The sequence below is a fragment of the Oreochromis aureus genome, linkage group 5 (genome assembly GCF_013358895.1).
Source record: "Oreochromis aureus strain Israel breed Guangdong linkage group 5, ZZ_aureus, whole genome shotgun sequence".
Classification (NCBI taxonomy): Eukaryota; Metazoa; Chordata; class Actinopteri; order Cichliformes; family Cichlidae; genus Oreochromis; species Oreochromis aureus.
Window position 1 is genome coordinate 37,582,944 of NC_052946.1, and position 21,723 is coordinate 37,604,666.

General features: G+C 38.8%; 1 pseudogene; it reads left to right on the forward strand.

The window, feature by feature from the left end:
* The window catches only part of LOC120440285, a 41,973-nt pseudogene extending 21,133 nt beyond the window's left edge, over positions 1 to 20,840 (forward strand).
* The last annotated feature ends 883 nt before the right edge of the window (positions 20,841 to 21,723 follow it).

The window sequence follows — 21,723 nt, forward strand, 5'->3', positions numbered from 1 at the left end:
TTTTGTTTTGTTTTTTGTTTTTGTTAAACTTTATTTAACAAACAATGAGTATACAACATACGAACAGATGAAGTATACAAAACAACAGAACATGAACACACAAAGCCAGGGGTAAAAAGTTACAAGAATACACACAAAAATTCACAGATATATATTGTTTTGAGAGCCTTTTTGTTGGTAGAGTCTGATATTGATTGTATATACATTTCCACATCCTTAAAAAAATGACAGAAATATGGTGTTTTGTTAGTAAACTTACATTTATGGATAAAAAATTTAGCTAAAAGTATTAACAAATTTATCATAAAAAAACATTTATCATTCCTCTTGGGGAACTTAAAGAAACAGAATAAAACATTTTCCCATCGTAAAGAAAATTCCCTTAAAATATGGACAATAACAAAACTGCTAAATTCCTTCCAGAATCTCTGTGTAGAAGAACAGTACCAAAAAAGATGTGTCACAGTTTCTGGATGATCCCCACAGAAAGTACAGTTAGTATTTATGTCTCTTTTAAATTTTACCATGTAGTGACTGGCTGGATAACATTTATGTAGAATTTTAAATGAGACTTCCTTCACCTTATTTACAATCAAATATTTATGGGGATCATCCAGACTGTCTTCCACTTGATATCTGGAACATATCGGTTCCAGTAAGATATTACATATGGGAGAGAGACGACATCTTCTTGGAATAAACTACGTATTCTCTTATTGCTGTTACCAAGTTCCTGTGAAAAGCAGATTTTTCCTATTGGTGACTCAGCTGGATCAGGGAGAGTGACTGAGGTAGATATTGAGCTGTCAGTGTTTTTATATAACATTAGAGTCCCTGAGGGTATGGCACCAAGCACCATTGAGAATTCCTGAACACTGATTGGAAAATTATATAGTGCAATGAAGTTGTTGTAAGTAAGTAGTTGTCCCTCTTTATTAACCAGCTGAGCCACCAATAGGATCCCATTTTGGACCCAAGTTTCCAGGAAAAGTGATTTATTTTTAAATAAAATGTCTCTGTTGTTCCAGATAAGGTATTTGTGAGGTGAGAAGTTGTGTTTATAAATGAGGGTCCATGCTAAGAGGACTTGCTTATGGAAGGATGAAAGTTTTACAGGAGTTTCTCAACATTGTAATTACAATTTAAAATAAAATTAAAGCCACCAAAACGGGAGAAAATATGATATGGTATAAAGTTCCAGATAGAGGTAGGGTTTTTAAGAAAATGTTTAGCCCAATTAATTTTGAAAGTGTTATTTAAAGTAGAAAAGTCTAAGACGTTAAGCCCACCTGACTCGTACTTATTCATCACAACAGTTTTTCTAATATAATGCGTGCACGGTTTTTCCATATAAAATTAAAGAGCATACGGTCAATATCTTTACTAATTTTCTTATCCAGATGTAAGGAGAGAGCAGCATATGTTAATCAGGATATCCCTTCAGCTTTAGTAATTAACACTCTACCTTTCAACGACAAGTCCCTTTGCAGCCACTGGTTGAACTTTTTAGGGTTTTCTGTATAATTGGAGTGAAGTTTGAGGAGCATCTTGATTTTTGGTCTTTGGATATCAACAGTCCCAAGTATGTGACTTCTTGTTTAACAGAAATATTACAGATAGTATTTGCAGGGCAGTCTTTAATTGCTAGTAACTCACACTTTCTTAGATTTAGGCATAAACCAGAGGCCTCAGAGAAATCACTAATCACACTAAGGGCTGGAGGGATTTGGTTTGCATTCTTCAAGAAGAGTGTGGTGTCATCGGCTAACTGGCTGATGACGAGCTCCTTATCAGCTATGGTGATTCCTTGTACAACACTGTTTGAGATATTAGTTGCAAGAATTTGTGTACAAAGTAAAAATAAATATGGTGAAATAGGACATCCTTTGCGAATACCACGTTTCAGGTCAAATCTTGGGGTGGAGCCGTTAATCATTTTAATAGAACTATTGCCATTCGTGTATAAGGTTTTGACAGCTTTACAGAAAAATTCACCAAAGCCAAATTTTTCCAAAGAGTAGAAAATAAATTGATGTTCAATTGTATCAAAAGCCTTAAAAAAATCCAGGAAGAGAATGAAGCTATTGTCAGGTACCAAATCAGAGTAATCAAGTAAATCCAGAACCAGTCTAATGTTATTAGAAATGTGTCTATTTCTCATAAAGCCTGATTGTGTCTCATCGATAATTGTGTCCAAGACCTCTTTAATTCTGTTAGCAAGTATTAAAGCCATAATCTTATAGTCATTATTGAGCAAGGAGATGGGTCTCCAATTATCAATAAAAAGTAAGTCTTTGTTTGGTTTTGGAATAAGTGTTATGAGACCTTGAGTAAGAGTAGGAGGGAGGGTGTTATTCTCTATACTTTCTGTGAAAACCTGCAGTAAAAACGGAGCCAGGAGATTAGAAAATGATTTATAAAACTCTGCAGTCAAACCATCTGTGCCGGGAGATTTATTGGCCTTGAGTGCAGAAATGGAAGTACAGACTTCCTCCACAGTCAGAGGGCTGTCACAATAACTTCTATCTTCCACAACAATAGTTTTTAGGTTTTTAATATTATTGAAAAATCGCGTTGAGACAACAACATTATATTTTGAGTTATATAGTTTAGAATAAAATTCGGCACAGAAATATGAAATTGCTCTAGGATTGTCAGAGACAATGCCATTAATATTTAGTTGATGAATAGAGTTTGTTTTTGATCTGTATTTTTCAAGCCTGAAAAAGTAAGCAGAATTTTGTTCACCCTCCTCCAGCCACCTCTTCCTGGATCTTACAAAAGCACCCTCAGCCTTGCGTCGATATAAACCGTCCAATTTATTTTGAAGTTCTAGTAAAGTTAATTTATCTTCCTCTGAGATTTCTTCTGGGGACTTCTGGTAATAAGAGGCAATTCTGCTTATCACTTCTTGTTCTTCAGCTTTCCTTAATTTAGTAATTTGACTCCCATATCTTCTCAAGAATTTGCATGCTTCAAATTTAAAAAGTTCCCAATTGGTACAAAAGGACTTCTCTCTGTTAGCTTTATTCCAATAATAAACAATTAATTTAATAATCTGCATGTTAACCATCTTATCTTTTAGTAAAGAATTATTTAACTTCCAATAAGAGAATTTATGAGGTATATTATCTAGTGTAAACATTTGGACGCTAATGTGAATTGCTCTATGATCAGTGAGGGGTGGCAAGTATATTAACAGTAATATTATCTTTATCAATACAGTCAGAAACAAGCCAAAAGTCAATACGTGATTGCCTGGATCCTGTCTTATTGCTCCAAGTAAAGAGTCTATCGTCTGGAAATTTTCTCTCCAAATATCCACAACATTAAATTTTCCCATAAAATTTTTTTAAGTTTGCACTGTATGAAGACTGCTGCCCTGGAGGCCACCTATCAACCGTATTATCTAAAGCAATGTTAAAGTCTCCACCAATTAAGAGGACTGAATTTGGGTATTTGAGAGCCAGAAAGTAATTCTTTCTTCTAAGGAGTCAAGTAATTTATCATTTTCAGTTTTATTATTGTAACCATATATATTTACTGCAATGAAAGTACTGTTATTGTGTCTGATTATTGAGCAGAGGTAGTGTCCTAAGGTGTCACAGTCAGAATGTAACACATCCCCAGAAAAAGAATTTTTAAGCGTGGCAACTCCAGCAGAACGCTCAGAGCCATGGGACAACCAGACTTCATTACCCCATTGAGATTTCCAAAATTTGTATCAGCAGGTGTGGAATGACTCTCTTGGAAAAAGCAAAAATCTGTTTTAAACTGTTTGGCAAACAAAAACAAAGCTTTATGTTTACATGTTTGTCTTAAACCCTGGTATTAAGAGAAACAAATGAAAAAGACAAAGTTATTAGAAAAAAGAAAGGGAAAAAGTAAGTTCTAAACTTCTACAGCTAAGAATAGATCTATAGAATAAGGGGACCGAGTGCTGCACAATTTAGGTAAAAGAACAGTAAAAACCCTGAGTGACTAAGCTTATAAAAATATAGTATTTAACTATCTGCTATGGTTTGAATATAGCTTTTTATAGAAAAACACACTCTTCAACACAAAATAAAACTTTAACCTGAGGGTGAAAATATCAAGTTCACCATGTAAACAAGCTTACAGAAATGTCATTTTGGAGACTGAAAAAGCGTCTCTATGAAGGAGGGAAAACTTCTGATCCACTGATGAATCCTCGGCCTCCCACGAAATAAGCCGACTTACCCTCCTTACGGGCTTTGTCTATCATCGGCCACAGTTTGTCACGACGTTCTCTGTCCTCCCTGGACAGATCTTCAGCGAACCTCAAATGATTGTCCTGCAGGTAGGAGGATGTTTTGGCTGCTTTCCATACAGCATCTCTGTAGATTCGGGAGGTGAACTGCACGATGATGCCTCTAGGTCTGGTGCTACCTTGTCGCTTGGCTCCGAGTCGGTGTACGGTATTGATGACGTCAGGCAGCCTATGATTTTGCTCTGGCAGAACAGACTGGCATATCTCGATCACCTTTCCCCTTACGTCTTCTTTCTCAGCCTCCTTGACTCCATGTAGTCTGAGATTCCACCTCCTGGAATATCTTTCCAACTCAGATATTCTCTGTTGGCAGTTGTCCACTCAACCTTCCTCTTTAGTTACTTTTTTTTCCAGGTCGCAAACTTTCCCCTTCATATCTTTCATTTCCGCGCACACAAAATCAATCGTCTTTTTGAGACCCTCAATCTGGAGCGTATTCTCTTTCACCTTGTTCGAGTTTTCTCTTACCATGCTCTCAGTGTCGAAGGAGTTTGCAAAGAAAAGCGTCTGGACTTCTTTAAGTTGCTTTAAGACGTTTCACCTCTCATCTGAACTGAAGAAGCTTCTCGGACGCTTTTCTTTGCAAACTCCTTCGACTACGATGACCTGGATGACTGAGGCTATGTCCACACGTACCCGGGTATTTTTGAAAACGCAGATTTTTCTATGCGTTTGCACCTTTCGTCCACACGTAAACGGCGTTTTCGGTCAGTGAAAACGGAGATTTCTAAAAACTCCGGCCAGGGTGGATATTTTCTAAAACTCCGTTTTTGCATTTACGTGTGGACGAGAAAACGGAAAAAACGCAGCGTCAAAGGTGTGCGCCTTTTGACGTCACAGTGTGCGCCACGTTGTTGTTTCGATGAAATGAATTTCTACAATACTGTTACTGTTAATTGTCCTCTCTGCAGTGTTTAAATGCTTACATATACACACACAGTTACTGTCCCTCCACACATACGACTCGGTTCTGCTTCTATGCCCCAGCTTTGTTTACTATTTCCCACCGAGGCTTCTAGACTTCTGATTGGCCAACATTTCTACACGGTTAGAATATAGCGCCACCTGCTGCTTTGGCATGTTCCTAGCAGCGTTTTCCTTCATTTCTGCCTTTACGTGTGGACGGGATTATTTTTTAAAACGAAAACGGAAAATCTCCGTTTTCAAAAATACCCGTGTACGTGTGGACATAGCCTGAGAACCTTCACAGACACATGCTCTCAATGTTATCAGACCTGGAGTTAATTAATGCTGACAAACAGGAAATTATCTGGTTTACATCAACTGGGTCAGAGCTGCTGCGTTCGTACATCACCTTCTTCGGAGCTGGCGATTTAAGGTGTGACAGGGAGAGGTGGGAACTCATCCATTTCTTCTTCGGCTAACGTGAGTGCCACCTAGGGGTGGGTTTTAATAATCGATTCTGGCTTGGATAACGTGAAATCGATTCATTAAAATCCTGAATCGATTTTTTAATATAAATTTATTTTGCCCGAAACGCCAGAATCTCAGGTGAAACCTCACAAAATTTCAACAACCACCAAACAGCTAAGACAGTAAATGAGAGCAGGTACACGGATTCTGCACAAGGACGTAAACACACAGCGCCGGACCCGCGGATCAGAATCAGTGAGATGTCGCCTTTCTCACCCGACGGGCGCTGCAGCTTTAAGCGGCTGCGCGTGTGCTCGCGGACGGCAATCACTTTCTGGCAGACAATCACTTTTGGCACAACAACTGCACGGACACGGTCGGGGCTGAAAGCCGACAGCTCGCTGATTCTGATCTGTCGGCAGGTCCGCGCTGTGTTTACGCCCTTTTTGCGCTGATTCTAAAGCTGTTAGTTTTATCTCTCTCCAAACAATATTGACCGAACCAGCAGCAAAATAAGATCCAAACTACGCTTCACATAAACATCGTCATGAAATCACTCTGACTTTTACTGTTTTGCTTCCACCACGATAAAATCACACTTCATGCACAGCTCTCTCTCTCTCTCTGTACTTCAAGAACAGTTTCCGTCTAAAAATCTGTTTTCTGCATTATTCGCTTGCTTGTTACGCACAAGTCTACCGTTGTTTACAGCGCTGTCGGCCGCCGCTTTTTTTTTTTGTTTTACATACTTCCGAAAAGAAAACCTAATTTCTGCCGTTCAATACTGAACAAATTTAAACTTTTAAAATTATGCAAAATGCAAAACGCTTAGCCGTGTCTCTAATAACACCGCTGTAACGTCAGAGGTAACGTTCATATGTTGATTAATGATTTTCTTTCGTTTTTGATGTACTGCAGAATATTTTTATAAAATCCCAGGCCAGGAAAACCACCTTCATGTTTTTCTGTGTTTTATCTTCAGCTACTTTGACACAAAGGCATCTGCTGTGACGCTCACACCTTTGATAAAGTCTTGCGTGTGTCAGCTTCCTTTTTATAGATACAAAAATATGTAAATGTACTGATCTGAATTATAATATTTGTGACTGTCAAAATTTCCCAGATTCAAATTGAATTTAATTGAATCGAATCGAATTGAATTGAATCGAATCGTGGATTGAATCGATTCGGGACCTTGTGAATCGGAAATGAATTGATTCTAGAAATCAGTGATGATACTGTTACGGGTTCGAAATTGAGGATGAGAGTAAAACAATGATAGTCCAGAAAAGGCCGTTCAAACAATTGATTTTAATGAATGCACGCAGCGTGGAGAGGTGCAAACTGCAAAACAGTTGTACATCTCTGCCCAAAATACACTCTAGATTGCTTTTATAACATCAGGGTATTGTAACGCCCCTTCTTGCGTTTACAAGCACATAATTTGCATGTACAGAACATTCATGTATTTTAAGAATTAACTGCAACATAGAGGTTCCTCCTTGTGGCATACTCTTCCGAACATGGTGATGACCTAAGGCCTTTGAGGTCACCATGGACTGGACATCCTTCCGTCACCTGTAACTAAGCAAACTCAAATACCACAAGAAGCTGAATACATTCAGGCCTTTGCTCAGCTACTATTTTACTCTACCAATATACTCAGCATATGAGTTATGATATATATATATATAACTCAATCATTTTAAAGTAGTTATAACTGCACCTGTAATAAACATGTTAATATTTGATTAGGATAACCCCTATAATATAAATTATAACATAATGCCAGCAGCTTCAATAAACACTTTGATGAAATGATAATTAATGCAATGACAAAGATGATGGTTATATAAAATAATCCCTGTAATTCCACAATTCCCCCTTTTGACGTCTTCCAAAGACGTCACTACACCATTCCCAGGTCCACTACCTTCGCTCTGACCCTCTCTAGCCGCCCCCTGACTCAGCTAATCCGACAACAACCTCATGTCCTCTAGGTGGTCCAGCAATAAAACACCAGCTCCCACTTGAAAACACTTCATGCTTAGGTAATCTCCGCTCCTTTTCTGGGTCCCTCTCTAGTAGAAATCTTCTCCTGTAAGGGATAGAAAACAAACAACCTTTTCTCTGCTACACCTTACTAACTTACTGTGTTCATCTCAGGTTCCTGTCATTATTCAAAGTTGGTTCACAATATCATATCAGGCAAAATCACAAACCCTACTGCCACGTCCACTTTGTTAAGCTCTTCAGTTAGACTCTGTACCGGTTTGCCAATCTGTGTGTACATGCCTCTACACTTTTAATGTCTAAATGCACATCTGGATGTATGTGCACTTGTATGTCTGTCTGCATCTATGAGTCAGTGGTTTTTCAGAAAAAAAAAAAAAGGCGTTAAAGTGAAGAATGTTTCCTGACTATTAACTCCTGATACTGGAGGGACTTTCCTGTTTGCCGAACTTCCTAGGTTTGGCCTTTTACACTTTTACTAAAGAAATTTTAACAGAGCCCAAAAGATTTTTATTTTGCTCCTGTGCTTGACAGGTTAAGCGAAGTTGTTTTTGTTTTGTTTTGAAATTTTCCCTTCTGTGTGTGTGTGTGTGTGTACATAAGTAAGAATATGATAATCAACATAAGATCCCTGGTTTGCAAATGATTTTCTGCCCCCGCTGCAGGGCAACATCATGTGGTGGTGAGTCTATGTTGGCTAGTTTAATGCAAATATGTAACAGTTGCTTCATTACATTGCCCACTCAGAGTTGCGCAGTTTCAAAGTATGTGGAGAGTTCAATACACATTTCTTGGCTAATTATTTTCCCAATAAAAGTGAAATCACACATTGCATTTGATTTCACTTATGTATTATCATGTTCTGGGCTCTATCCATTATATTAACTTTATTCAATCTCAATACTCTTTATGTGTGTGAGCAACGCTTTTAGTCTTATTAAACACAACCCAAGTAAAATACACACCATCCCCCTGTCAGCCTAAATCTCCGCTAAAAAGCACACTTCAAAATTTTCTATCTGGATTTACGCCTCTTTTGGCCTCAAGCATATACATAACATGCCAAGGTTACTGTTAATGCCCGTTAGACAAGTTTCCATTATCTACAACATTTTGTTTCACCCGGCTCACCCTCACACATTTCCTGTTCACTTATTGCATATTTACCTTTAACACCATTTACCTCAGTAGTTGCTAAGCAGAAACAAAGCAACCTGTGGTCCACCTTTACCCTGTAAAATAAACCCCTGTTATGATTGTGTCTGTAAGCATGTTTTGCATTCATTCATTACACTCCACGCCATTCCTACAAGTTAGGAGCTGTAAAGTTGAAAGCTGCATCAAGTCCAGGCCTTTGGCCTGGCCTATATTTAAATCATGTGTGTTTGTAAGCGCATGCAATTCACCTGCTATGTTCTCATCTTCCCTCAACATGTATCGCCTGGACACTCTCACCAGTGAAGCTTAAAACCCTCTTGGATAGAACATCAACTCTAAACAAGCACAGTTATGCATTGTGTATAAAATTAACTCAACCTCATGCTAACCTACATAAGTACCTGTCTTAAGAGAGACCTCTGCACAGCTCAGACGCCAGTTGCAAGAGCTCTCTAACATTAGAATCATCAACTGTGACTTATATAGTGTTATTTCGGTACTTTATACTTCACACATTTTTGAACGTTGTTTATATGGGGAGTTCCTCTTTTGTGTCTATATTTATTAATATGCCTTGTGCACTAAAGCTTCCTGTTTTCAGTCTGGCCGAGCACTCGTTTGTGAGTATAAACTGGCCTCTACAAGCCTTCATTAGCAGATACACATTACAAATACTTCATATATACAGAGAAAAACCCAATAATCCACATTTCACTATTTTGTTCTTTGGTTCAGATTTGGATTCTGTATTGTTCTTCATTTGTTATTATTTTGTTTAGATTGTTTATTGCTAATCTTGGTTTGTTGTTGTCTGTTTGGGAGCTGACATAGTCTCTATACATAAGCTTCTTTTGGTGGAGTAGCATCAGGAGAGAAGCTCCAGAGAGGCATCTTCCATGTTAAACACTAAAATATAACAAAAGAGATCTTCTCAACGTGTTGTATATTTGTAATATTTCCTTATTATTTTGTCATAAAATAAATCAACCAAATAACTTAAGCTGTGTGACAGCACCTTGCGTTTACGCCAGGCTGTGAACTGCCCTAAATCTACACCCCCTTTCACCCCATTTACTTTCTCAATCTTAGTTTAAACTATTCCTGACCTTCTCCTTCTCTCGTCTGATCATCTCAAGTACGTCCTGTACCAAATTTGCTTCCTCTTTTCAAGCCCCACATTTAATTACAAGCTCAAACATATTTGCCCTATATTGCTGTCTCGACGTGTTTCCTGTCAACTTAACAGAGTTATTCTCAAACTCAGAGCTGAGGTTCCCCTTTTCTAAGTCTGTCTGTTCTACAAGAGAGCAAGTCGGTAAACAAGTTTATCATCACAAAGGTTATTAGGCAAAGGTCACGTAGACATTTGCCTAGTAACCCTAAAAGAACACATTTCATGTAGCTAACGCATATATTAACACCCCTTTTTGTGACACATCTCATGTGTTACAAACTCAAAATCCTTCACTCAGGTTAGGGAATTAAAAGAAAAGTTTAGTCCTATCATATTATGTATAAATGCTCCGGAGCTTCAAACCTGTATTTAAGGAATGAAATCAAATTAATCATCATGTCAAATCTTTTCTTGGCTCCATCCACAGCCTGCATCCTTGAAACGTCCTAGAAACAAAAACCTGTGTGTTAACCAGAACATCACCTTTTATACTCAGTTTATCCACTTATGATCCAACCTGTGTTATAACAGAAAAGTTAAAACAGAACAATTATCAGTCATGTGTCCAACCTTAGTCCAGTCTTTTGTCAGTGTCCAGTCGGTCCAACCTATGGTCTGCCTCGTCCATCCAGTCACCATCCATTTACACACATTCACTCACATGCATTAACATCAGGTATTGCTGACAGTGGAGACTATCTCGCAAATATTCAGTCTTCACTCTCAGCAACATCAACTCATTTATTTGTTTTACTTTGTTTTTAAGAAAATAGTTCTTTCTGCTTTTAGACTGGATTGGCTCGCGTCAATCCTTTTACTTTGTCAGCGCTGTTATCCACTCTTTGCAGGCCTGCTTACAACAAAAAATGAGAAAAAGAGAGCTGAGTATTAGCTCATCAAAGTACAAAACAAAATCACCTGACAGGTTTTTCTTTATAAGTGCACTGTTATAAAAACTATGGGCCCTTTTAGACATGTCCATGTTTATTAACACTCCCTATTTAAAAATAAAACAACAACCTCAAAAATCTTCAACAATCTTAAATTTCACCCATAGACCACACCCAAAACGTAAAAAAAGCTACACCGTTTTGTACACGAGATCCCCTTTAAGCACTTTACCAAACTCACATTCAACCTTAACATATAAGCACGTTCTCACAATATGTCAACACTAATTTATAAACCTCCTAATCAAATTTGCACCTCTGAACAATCTACCCCTCCTTTAAGGCCTCAATCACACACACACAGCAAGCTCCTCTGTCCACATTCACACGAGCTCTCAAACTTTGCATACTCAGCCATATCTCAACAATTTAACTTGGCAAAAGAAATACATGTTTAAACTTTATCACATTATTGAATTATTTTCATTTTCTTTCTATACTAATCACTTGTTTTGATCACTCAGTGCAAGAGCACTCCTGAGTCACTCTTATAGACACTTTTCTTTTGTTTTTCCATCTATTTTATGAACCATTCACACCATTCTCTCACTCATACAAGCAGCAAGCAGATCTTCATTGCATATGCTTATGTTCTTAGCCAGGTTTTTAATCAATATCTGTTCATTAAGCTTCAGGAGCTTGTCTTTATAAGGTTAATGCATTTTCTGTTTGTGTGTGTATGGGTATATGTTATTTTGCATCTATGACTTCACAGTCTCCCAGACTTCTTCCCAACTCTCCAGTTAAGCAGTCAGTTTTCTTTTCCCCGAGTTACTAACCCACATTTTGATTTCCCACCTTAAATTACCGCCCTCCTGGTCTTCAGCCAGGAGCTGGGGCTTGCTTTTCAGGTTCCTGGACACATCCTGCTGTGAACAATTCAACCAGAAACTTGCCTTAACTTATCCATAGATGTTAACCTCTAACTTTCTTCCGACTGCTGCTGTGGAGAGCCGGTCCAAGTCTGCTTTTACTCCTGAAAATAACAAAACTAAGACATTTTCATTATTATCACCAGTGGTTAAATAACCCATTTCTCTGTCTCTGGTCAGAAACACCAATTATGCCATGCATGTAAGCGTGTTCTTCCCTGCATTTTATGTTAATTGAATGTAAGCTGCTTCTTCATTGCATCCTTATGTATTCATTGCATTTTCATGTATTCATATTTAATTTATGCATCTTTTCACTGAGCTCTAGATTCAAACTATCTCACTTCTGATTCATTTCAAAAATAATCTCACATGTAACAATTTGTATGTGTGTTTTCTATTCATTAAGGTAATAACAATTATTTCTTTCATTATTCTTACCTTTTCTAATGTTTACCTCTTTGTTATGCTATGGTGGACATCCCTAAACAATTCATGAGTTCAGGTTTCAATTTTCAATCCAATCATCTCCTATCTTCTCTCGCAGTCAAACTCGTCCAGCTTCATCTCTCACTGGTCCTCTCTGCACAATGTCCTATTCGGGCTTCAAAGCTCCAGCAAACACAGTCTCAACTCGGCTGCTGTCTTCTTCTCTGTTCCTTTACAGTCTTTCTTTCAGATTAAGTCCCAGCATGGCAAAATATCACTCAATGTCCAGTGCTCTTCCACAATTCTTTATCCCACTGTTCAACTGCCCAGCCTGTATTTTCACAGTACATGTTACATTACACTTACATGCTGCTGCTGGTCGTCAGTCGTCATCAGTGTTACTGGATCAGTGGCACTGTCGTTTGCCTGCTGTATTCAAGTCCACGATATTCTATCGATCTTCATCAGGCGATTGACTGTCCTTTGAACTTCTTCTCCGCTTCAGGGACAAAGTGAGAGATCCAGCCGCACAATTTCGAGCCAAAAACTGGCTTATTCTCCCAATTCTTTTAATCTACTTTTCTGCTGCTGAACTCAAGGTTGCAAAGTTGAAAGACGCCCACCTGTATTGACACACTAAACCATATAATTAGTATTATATTCATTTTTTCTTAAAGGCTTCATTTGCTTCATGTGCCTAGAGTTAAATCTCTCTCTCTGTGTTCTTTCTGTACACACTCAGACAAATCACCCAGTCACTCAAATCAAATACTGACAGCATTCACACAGTTAAAATCACACAAAATACGCTTTCATACGAGTATTTTGGACATGCCTTCCATGATCAGAAAGAGCAAGTCAAAAGAAAAAAGAAAAAGAAAACTGAAACCTCTCATAACATCACTGAAGGTCAAATATCTTCATAGACCCAAAAGTAAGCATATTATTTCCCTAGTCAAAAGTCAAACCGTTACTCACAGTAATTTTAATCTCACAGCCTTTGTGTTTTGAGTCATGGTCAGTGGCCCCTATTTCACAGCAAACACGCACCTCTGTTTCAACCAGCCCTGTCTGACCATCCGTTATTGGAGTCAACACAAGACTAAACGTAAAGCCAGTCATATCTCTGCTATCTTCTTCCAAAACTCCATGGTCTGTTTCCTCCATGGAGTGTACAGGTTACATTACAAAACTACATTTGAAAGCCACTCGCACACACATGCAAAATGAGACAGACATGTATTATAAAGTAGTCATCGTATTTAACAACCGTAATGCCAACAAAGTAGAAATAAAAGCAATTCTTCCTTAAAACACCAATATAAGTCGTCCTTAACCCAGTCTCTACAGTCAGTCATTAGTTACTCATTAGTAAACAGGAAATGTCAGTCTAAATAAGTCGCAGGCATCTAATTTACATAAACACAGACACACTCTCAAAATAACCAGCCGGCTGCAGTGCCTGTGACAGGCAAAGCCTATACACAAACAAAGAAATTATAACATAGAGACGTCTGATAAATTAAATAGTATTTACAAGGCCTTAAATTGCACAACCTACATAATTTAGACAAAATTTGAATTAACCCTCCAAGGGACAAACTCCAAGTTTTTGATAATCAATGACCCAGTATCAGGTCCAACCTGTGTCTGGTCTAATTGCTAAAGTTCCTAAGTCAATTTAAAAGCGTCCAACGCCCAAGGTCCAACCTTTATTACCCAAACAAAGTGCAAACACCGTTCCAAACGGTCAACTGATCCAATCAGTAGCTATTTTGGACCGTCCCCAGTTGTCCACGATTGCCAATCGGACTATCCCGTCAACGGAAAATCCTGAGCGTCCTCAGGAAATTTGGAGCGTCACCTCCGAACACTGCACTTTCTTAGAACTTCCCACAGTTCCGTTCTAGAATAATTTATATGTATTTTAAAGACATCCCTACGAGACCACAAAACCGACTGTATCGATGTCCAAGCCCAGCTTTATATTCAATTATAACTGTATAACCATATACAGATATCAAATGACCTATTCTCTAAATTCAGTAGTCCAACTACTTTAACTTCTCTTTCCTTAGCAGTCCAACTGCATTTCCTTTAATCAGTACTGTCACTTAACCTTATATTATCATTACTTCAACTTCAATTCTCATGAGATTTTCACCAAAATCAAAACAGACTTTACCAGTAATTTTCAGTGAGTAGACTTTCAATTTTGTCAGACCCAATTCAGCACTGTTTGGAAATAATTCAACAGGTAGTGCCTTACCTTTGAATAAGCCGGCTTATGTCCACTCACTTCGACCACTGACTCGTGTCTGCCTGTTTGAGCACCTTGGACCCTCTCAGTCTCAACCTCCAACTTTTCTCCTCAACCGCCAATGCACCAAATGTTACGGGTTGAAATTGAGGATGAGAGTAAAACAATGATAGTCCAGAAAAGGCCGTTCAAACAACTGATTTTAATGAATGCACGCAGCGTGGAGAGGTGCAAACTGCAAAACAGTTGTACATCTCTGCCCAAAATACACTCTAGATTGCTTTTATAACATCAGGGTATTGTAACGCCCCTTCTTGCGTTTACAAGCACATAATTTGCATGTACAGAACATTCATGTATTTTAAGAATTAACTGCAACATAGAGGTTCCTCCTTGTGGCATACTCTTCCGAACATGGTGATGACCTAAGGCCTTTGAGGTCACCATGGACTGGACATCCTTCCGTCACCTGTAACTAAGCAAACTCAAATACCACAAGAAGCTGAATACATTCAGGCCTTTGCTCAGCTACTATTTTACTCTACCAATATACTCAGCATATGAGTTATGATATATATATATATAACTCAATCATTTTAAAGTAGTTATAACTGCACCTGTAATAAACATGTTAATATTTGATTAGGATAACCCTATAATATAAATTATAACATAATGCCAGCAGCTTCAATAAACACTTTGATGAAATGATAATTAATGCAATGACAAAGATGATGGTTATATAAAATAATCCCTGTAATTCCACAATACCCAGCCCTAGTGCCACCGTAGTAGCTGCGTAGTTATGGAAGCTATCCATTAGCATGTTGCTGGGCGTAGCACTCTCCTCGTTAGCATTCTCAGGCACTATCTTAGACTTGGAACTTTCCAGTCCCCTTTTCGCTCCTTTCTGATTCGGCATTCTGCTGCTTCTTGCCCTATGATTGCTGTATCTTCACTTGTTTAGTCAACTGTTAGTGTTAACAGCATAAAGTTGAGGTTTTACCGTTGTTCACGAACTTTCTGTGCAGACCTCGGAGCGTCTACTCACTCCGCCATCTTGGCACGCCCCCCGATCGGGTAGTGACAGTACGGTCCGACTTTGCACATGCGCAGTAAGGATCGGGGAGTCCTGATCCATAACTATCTTTTTATTTTTCGTTTTTGTCTACATTATATTGAAATGTTTCATTGTTGGAAACATTTTAAGAGACACTTATTATTCTTAACATCTTAACAGATACTCTGACCCGTAACTATCGTAAAACGCTTCGACCGGAAGTAGACACCTTTCGCGCATGCGGGGTACCGATCGGATTTCCGGTACGGATCGAGTAGTGACAGGGGCAAAACAATCGCATGAGTGCTGCTGTTTGACTGAGGAAGAATAAAGTAGTCGTGGTAAGCCAATCACATGACCACTTAAAGACAAAGCAACAAGGTGATATATACCAGTTTTTAAATTGTGTTGACAGGCCACGTAAAACCAGAGTCATGATAAACAATATATAGGCGTGTTTTTCCTCAGTAGTTTCGTCACGTTTACTGTCTAAGGACAGTGTTAGCAAGCGCTCTCTGCTTATGAGCAAAAAATTAAAAAACAAAACAAAAAGCAGCCATTTCCTGTTGGTGGAAGAATGCAGCATGTCGACCAATCAAAATATGATATGGAAGTTTTAGGACTGATAGCGAGAGAGAGAGGGAGAGCGAGTTTTGAGATGTGAGAGATTTGTGACGTTTAGCGTGTTTGGAGTGTGAAGTTAATGTGTGGTCTTGTGTAGTTAGTGTGTTGTGTTGTGGATAGTTTTGTGTTGTGTGTCAGAACAATGAGCCGACTGTTGTCTCCAGGTAGAAACAGGAGTGATACACCTGCTGCTGTCAGACCTGCAGGTATCAGGCTGTGATGTTCTCCTTTATAGTGGACAGAAATTATTTTTTTGGAGTGGCACAAATAATTTGTGTGACATCTTATTGAGTGCAGAACAACTGATTGTTCTGTAAATAGTTTGAAATGGTTATAAATAAAAGGGGTAAAAGGTAAATGGATGCGAATAACTTTGTTGTTTGCAAAACTTGTGCATATGATTTTAAAATTGACCATTTATATTTAGAATAGAATAGAAAAGAATAAAGTAATCGTTTAATTGTCCCACAAGGGGAAATTTGGGTGTAACAGCAGCAAGAATATTTGCATTTAAAGTTATGAAATATGATTCAATAAACATGTTTGTGGTTGTTACAGTAAAAAATATAAGTTTGTCTACTCGGATTTTATGTTTTTTGTCTGATTTTAGATCAATTGTGTTAATACAGTCTGTCAAAATGAAAACATAACTGTAAATTCAGACACGTGAGGTTGTGCTGAAAACAATGATACCAACCAAGGCAAATAAACAGTTTTTAAAGGTAAAATGTGGAGGGAAAATCAAAAGTAGTTAAAATGGCCAATTATACCCTGGACCCCACAGGGTTAAACATTTTCTTAAAAGTACCGCAATAGTTATTCTTCAAGTAACTAATTACTTTTAGAATCTTGTAACTCAGTTACTAACTCAGTTACCTTTTTGAAGAAGTAACTAGTAACTAATTAATTACTTTTTCAAAGTGACTTGCCCAACGCTGACAGTGACCCTCCATCTCATGCCTGATAGCTCCTTTTTTTCTAACAGTTAAGTTGTTATTATTGAGGAAAATACTTTAATTATTCAGAACTGTCTGAGCTAAAGTTCTTCATCTTCACCTTCAGGTGATCCGAAAGGTCAACAAGCAGCACGCCATCTTAGATGTGGACGAGCCCGTTTCTCAGCTCCACAAGTGCGCCTTTCAGTTCAGAGACAACCCTCACGCCTATCTGTGTCTAACCAACGACGCCATCATACAGTACCAGGTACTCTTCTTCTTCTCTTTCCCAGTCTTTGTTTTCGATTCGTCCTCCACCTGCCTTTGTTTATTTCTTCCAGTTGACACCTTCATTCTTGTCCTGTTAAAGTGTTTCTTCCTTTTAACGATCTCCTCCATCTTTTTCTTCCCTTCAGGCCCCGTTCAGCGTCAGAGATCCCAGCAAAGTGGTGCTGAATGACGGGTCCTGTTGGACCATCATCGGGTGGAAGTCGAGAGTTCACCTTCAATCAGGGACTGGCTTGTATCACGACACCAGTTAGCCCGTTTCCTGTTGTCACTGGGTTAGAGGTGAAGTGCCAAGACAAACTTTTACATTGTGTGGTTCTCATGTGTTTTCTACTTTTTATTTAAAAAAGAAAAAATGTGCTGTTAGCTAGAAATGGAGCAAACCACTCAGTCAAAACAAGGAGATCCAGAGTTCCTTTTTTCTTCCTGCAGGTGAACGGTGGAGGGCACGTCGCCATGCTGGAAATTCACGGAGAAAACTTCACTCCTCATCTCAAAGTCTGGTTTGGCAACGGCGAAGCAGAGACCATGTACAAGTGAGCTGAACAATCACAAGTCGGCTTTGACTTTGAATCATGGAAAGCTGCTTCAGCAGGATAGAAATATAAAGCTGGAAAATAGTGTCACAGGGCGGCTTTTACCTAAAAACTTAACCTGTTAAATTTATATAGCCTGAAACCCTGCAGGGGCGGAGCTTCTGTGCTCACAGCTGGAGGGACTTTTCACAGTTTGATAAGGAATTTTCTAAAAAAAATTTTATTCATTATTTTTTGTTGAAAATAGAAAAATGCTCCATATTTTTTTGAAGAATAAAATTCAGGACTCCGGGAAAATATGATGGGGATCTTCGATATAAAAAACTCTCCACTTTACCCGTATTCATCCACCCTGATAGTCTGAGCCAAGCCTGGACCAGAGCGATGTATAAAGAGGTTTATGTTATAACCGAACATCAGTAGGAGGAACTCAGCTTGGCTCACAGGGAAAAATCCTCCCTCTAACTCGTATGTGGGCGTCTGTAATTTACAGACGGGCACCACAGAAACTTGACATCCAGCCGTGCGCTCACAGAATCTCAAGTGATGCAAACCGAAGTAAAACGGGCCTCTGACGTCAGGATCCACCTCAGATCCCACACCTGAAGTGCTGAGGCATCGTAAGTCAGGGTCTCAGTGAGAGCGGCTCACCGCGAGACTCTGCAAACACCCCCGCAGCTCTGCAGCGGCGTGTTTGAATAACAGCCGTTCACAATGTGCTGTTTGTGCAAGAAACTGCAGCCAATTAGAAACATGATCCCTCCCTGCCAGGCCAGCCAGAGGCGCAATATAGGTTCAAATAAAATATTTTATAAAAGGGCATTCACAGTGTCTGCTGTCTGCTCAGACCTCGTATCAGCCACATGTTTATGTTTAATTTATGCTCATTAACTTAAACAGCTTCTTTCAAATTCTCATAAAGGAGAAACTGAAGAAGTATTGGGTATAGAAAAATTTCACATTTGCATTTTTTTCTTTTTCTTTGTATGTGTCACATTTTTATACCTTTTACTGTATTTTTTTTCTTTTTGCATCCTGCCTCTTTCTATAACACAGTTTATACGGACGGGTTACATTTTAAGTTTAATGTCTTTAAAAAGGTCTTCACTTCAACTTTTTTATATTCATCATTCATTTGTTTTGGTTCATTTTGGTGCTTCCAGTGACGTCCTGCTCCTCACATGTTTACAGCAGTTGGCAGCTTTCCAAGTTTGTCTTCTCATTTATTTTCCAGACCACAGCTCCGACTTTCATGTCCTTGTTTTTCCTCTCAGGTCTCCCAAATTTCTGCTCTGCGTCGTTCCTGATGTTTCGGTTTTCAGCGACGGCTGGCGCTGTCTGCGGCGCATCATCACCGTCCCTCTGTCTCTCGTCCGACTGGATGGACTGATTTATCGCACCTCCTACAGTTTCACCTACACGCCTGAGCTCCAGCCGCCCCGTCGGCCCGAATGACAGCCGGAGGAGGGAAGAGAGAAGGAGGATGGGTGGAGGACAAGACGATGACATCCTGTTGGAGACCATCCATCAGGAGTTCACCAGAGCCAATTTTCACCTCTTCATGCAGAGTTAACTCGTTTGTTTACAGGAATCACAGAAAACATAAAGTGTACAAATAGCTGAACTGGAGACAGGTGTGACATCATAATTATTGTCCTTCCATCTGCTCTGCACATTAAAATTAAAGTGTTTTCTTCAAGCTCAGTAAGAGTTTTACATGGATACGAGTGCACATGAATGAAAACAGGTTCCTCGGTCACGTGAGTGAAACTAATATGACACTTTTCATATCTGTGATTTCTAATCGAGGCTTCAGCACAAAGCTCTTTGACAGAAATTGTATATTTTAAAAGCCTTTAATAACTTTAGACAAGTGTTAACAGGAAACAGGAGATGAAATGGAAAAAAAAAAGAATGGCTGACGCCCCCTGATGTCACTGATGTCTCTCTTTTGAAGCTTCTACGTAAGCAGTTCGACCTCAGTCTCACTATTTTTTTGGAGCCAGATGTGATCACATCTGTTAATCTGCTTACCTGCTAATTAGTGAGAGACTAATAAAAAAGAGACTTTTCAACACCAAAACCGAAGCACAGACTTGTTGGATGTACAGCTGTGTTGATCTCAGTCGATCAGCAGTACGATGAAAACACACTGACAGGAAGAAGTCTTGGCATTAATAAAAATAAATCACTACATCCTTGCATATGTGAGTTTAAGGAAAATTAATATTTTTATATACAATTCTTAGGTAATAAAGGCAGCTTTCCAAAATAAGAACAGATAAAACCTGAGCTTTCATCACATCTGAATATTTTCATGTGATCATTTAAAGAAGATTAGCAGCAGCTGCCCAAACATCTGGCACGTTCAGACAGAGACTGTAGGATGACTTTGTGGTTTGTTGGATTAAAGCTCCTGTGGAACAAAACAGCTGCGTTCTAAAACCAGGTGCTAATAAAGCTTGCCTCTAACCTTTGACCTCACTGATGGCAGGCCGATAAAGAGACTTTCACCACAGAGTCTACGAAGGACACTGAACATTAAACATCGCTTTATCCTTGTCCATTAAAAAAATTAATCTCTAAATTCAGTGTTCCTGGCTTTGCATGGATGTGTGTTGAGAGCAAAGTAAAACGATGTACTTCCCATTTTGCCCACTGAGGGAAAGTTTTTGAACCCAATATTCTGTGACAAACAGTCTGGGTGTCAGTCTCTCACTGGTTGTGTGTGAATGTTAATGTAAATATATTAAACCCATGGGAAGAATTACAGTTCAAGTTATCAAAGAGTCAGCAGAGGCGCTGCTGGATGGTGATGGACTCAAGAAATATCTGAATGTAGAAAAGTCAAAACAATAAAACATGTTGTCAAATTATCAAATAGAACAAGACCTGGCCAGTTTGTTTTATAAATATTAAAATTTTGTGAAAATATTATTCTGTGTTACATGTTACACACTAGTGATATTTCTAGCATTTTATTCCCAATAGAGCAGCACAAACGGGACTAAGACCACGGTGGAGGAGAGTGGAGACACACAGGAAATCAGAATATTAGACACGAAATCATTTGGTACATTTTTTTACTTCAGTATTATTTCAAGTTGTTTAGCATTAAAATGTATTTTAAATAACTAAACTAAAAGTTACACAGAATAATGTGCATTTCAATAATGAATTGTATCACTTAATGTAAAAATCTTATATCGTAATGCATAGGTGCAAAATCATTGAGAAATCAAACATGTGGATTATTAAAAATGACATTTCCATATTGGATCAGAAACATCCAGAGTTAACGGTGATGTGAAACAGCTGGAGATGATCAGATGTTCACTAGGAGTGAGCAGGATTAGAAATAAGTCCTTCACCTCAGGTCGAGCAGTTTGGAGCCAAAGTTAGAGGCGAGGCTGAGATCGTTGGGACGTGCAGAGGAGGGAGGGTGGATACACTGGACTAAACACGCTGGAGATGGAGCTGCCAGGCAGGAGGAAAAGAGGAAGAACAGAGAGAAGATTCATGAAGGTAGAAAAGGAGGAGCATGCTAAGGGTCGGGTCAGATGGAGGCAGATGATCTGCTGTGGTGATCCCCACAGCAAAAGAAGAAGAAGAAACGTTAATAATAGACACTAAGTGGACATTCATCACACATTCATCATTTAGTTTGACTGATTCTGATCCAGTCTGGGGCTTTTCTCTGTAAACTCTCCAGGTACTTCACCTCCAATCACACAGATGGGGTAAGGTTAACCGGTGACT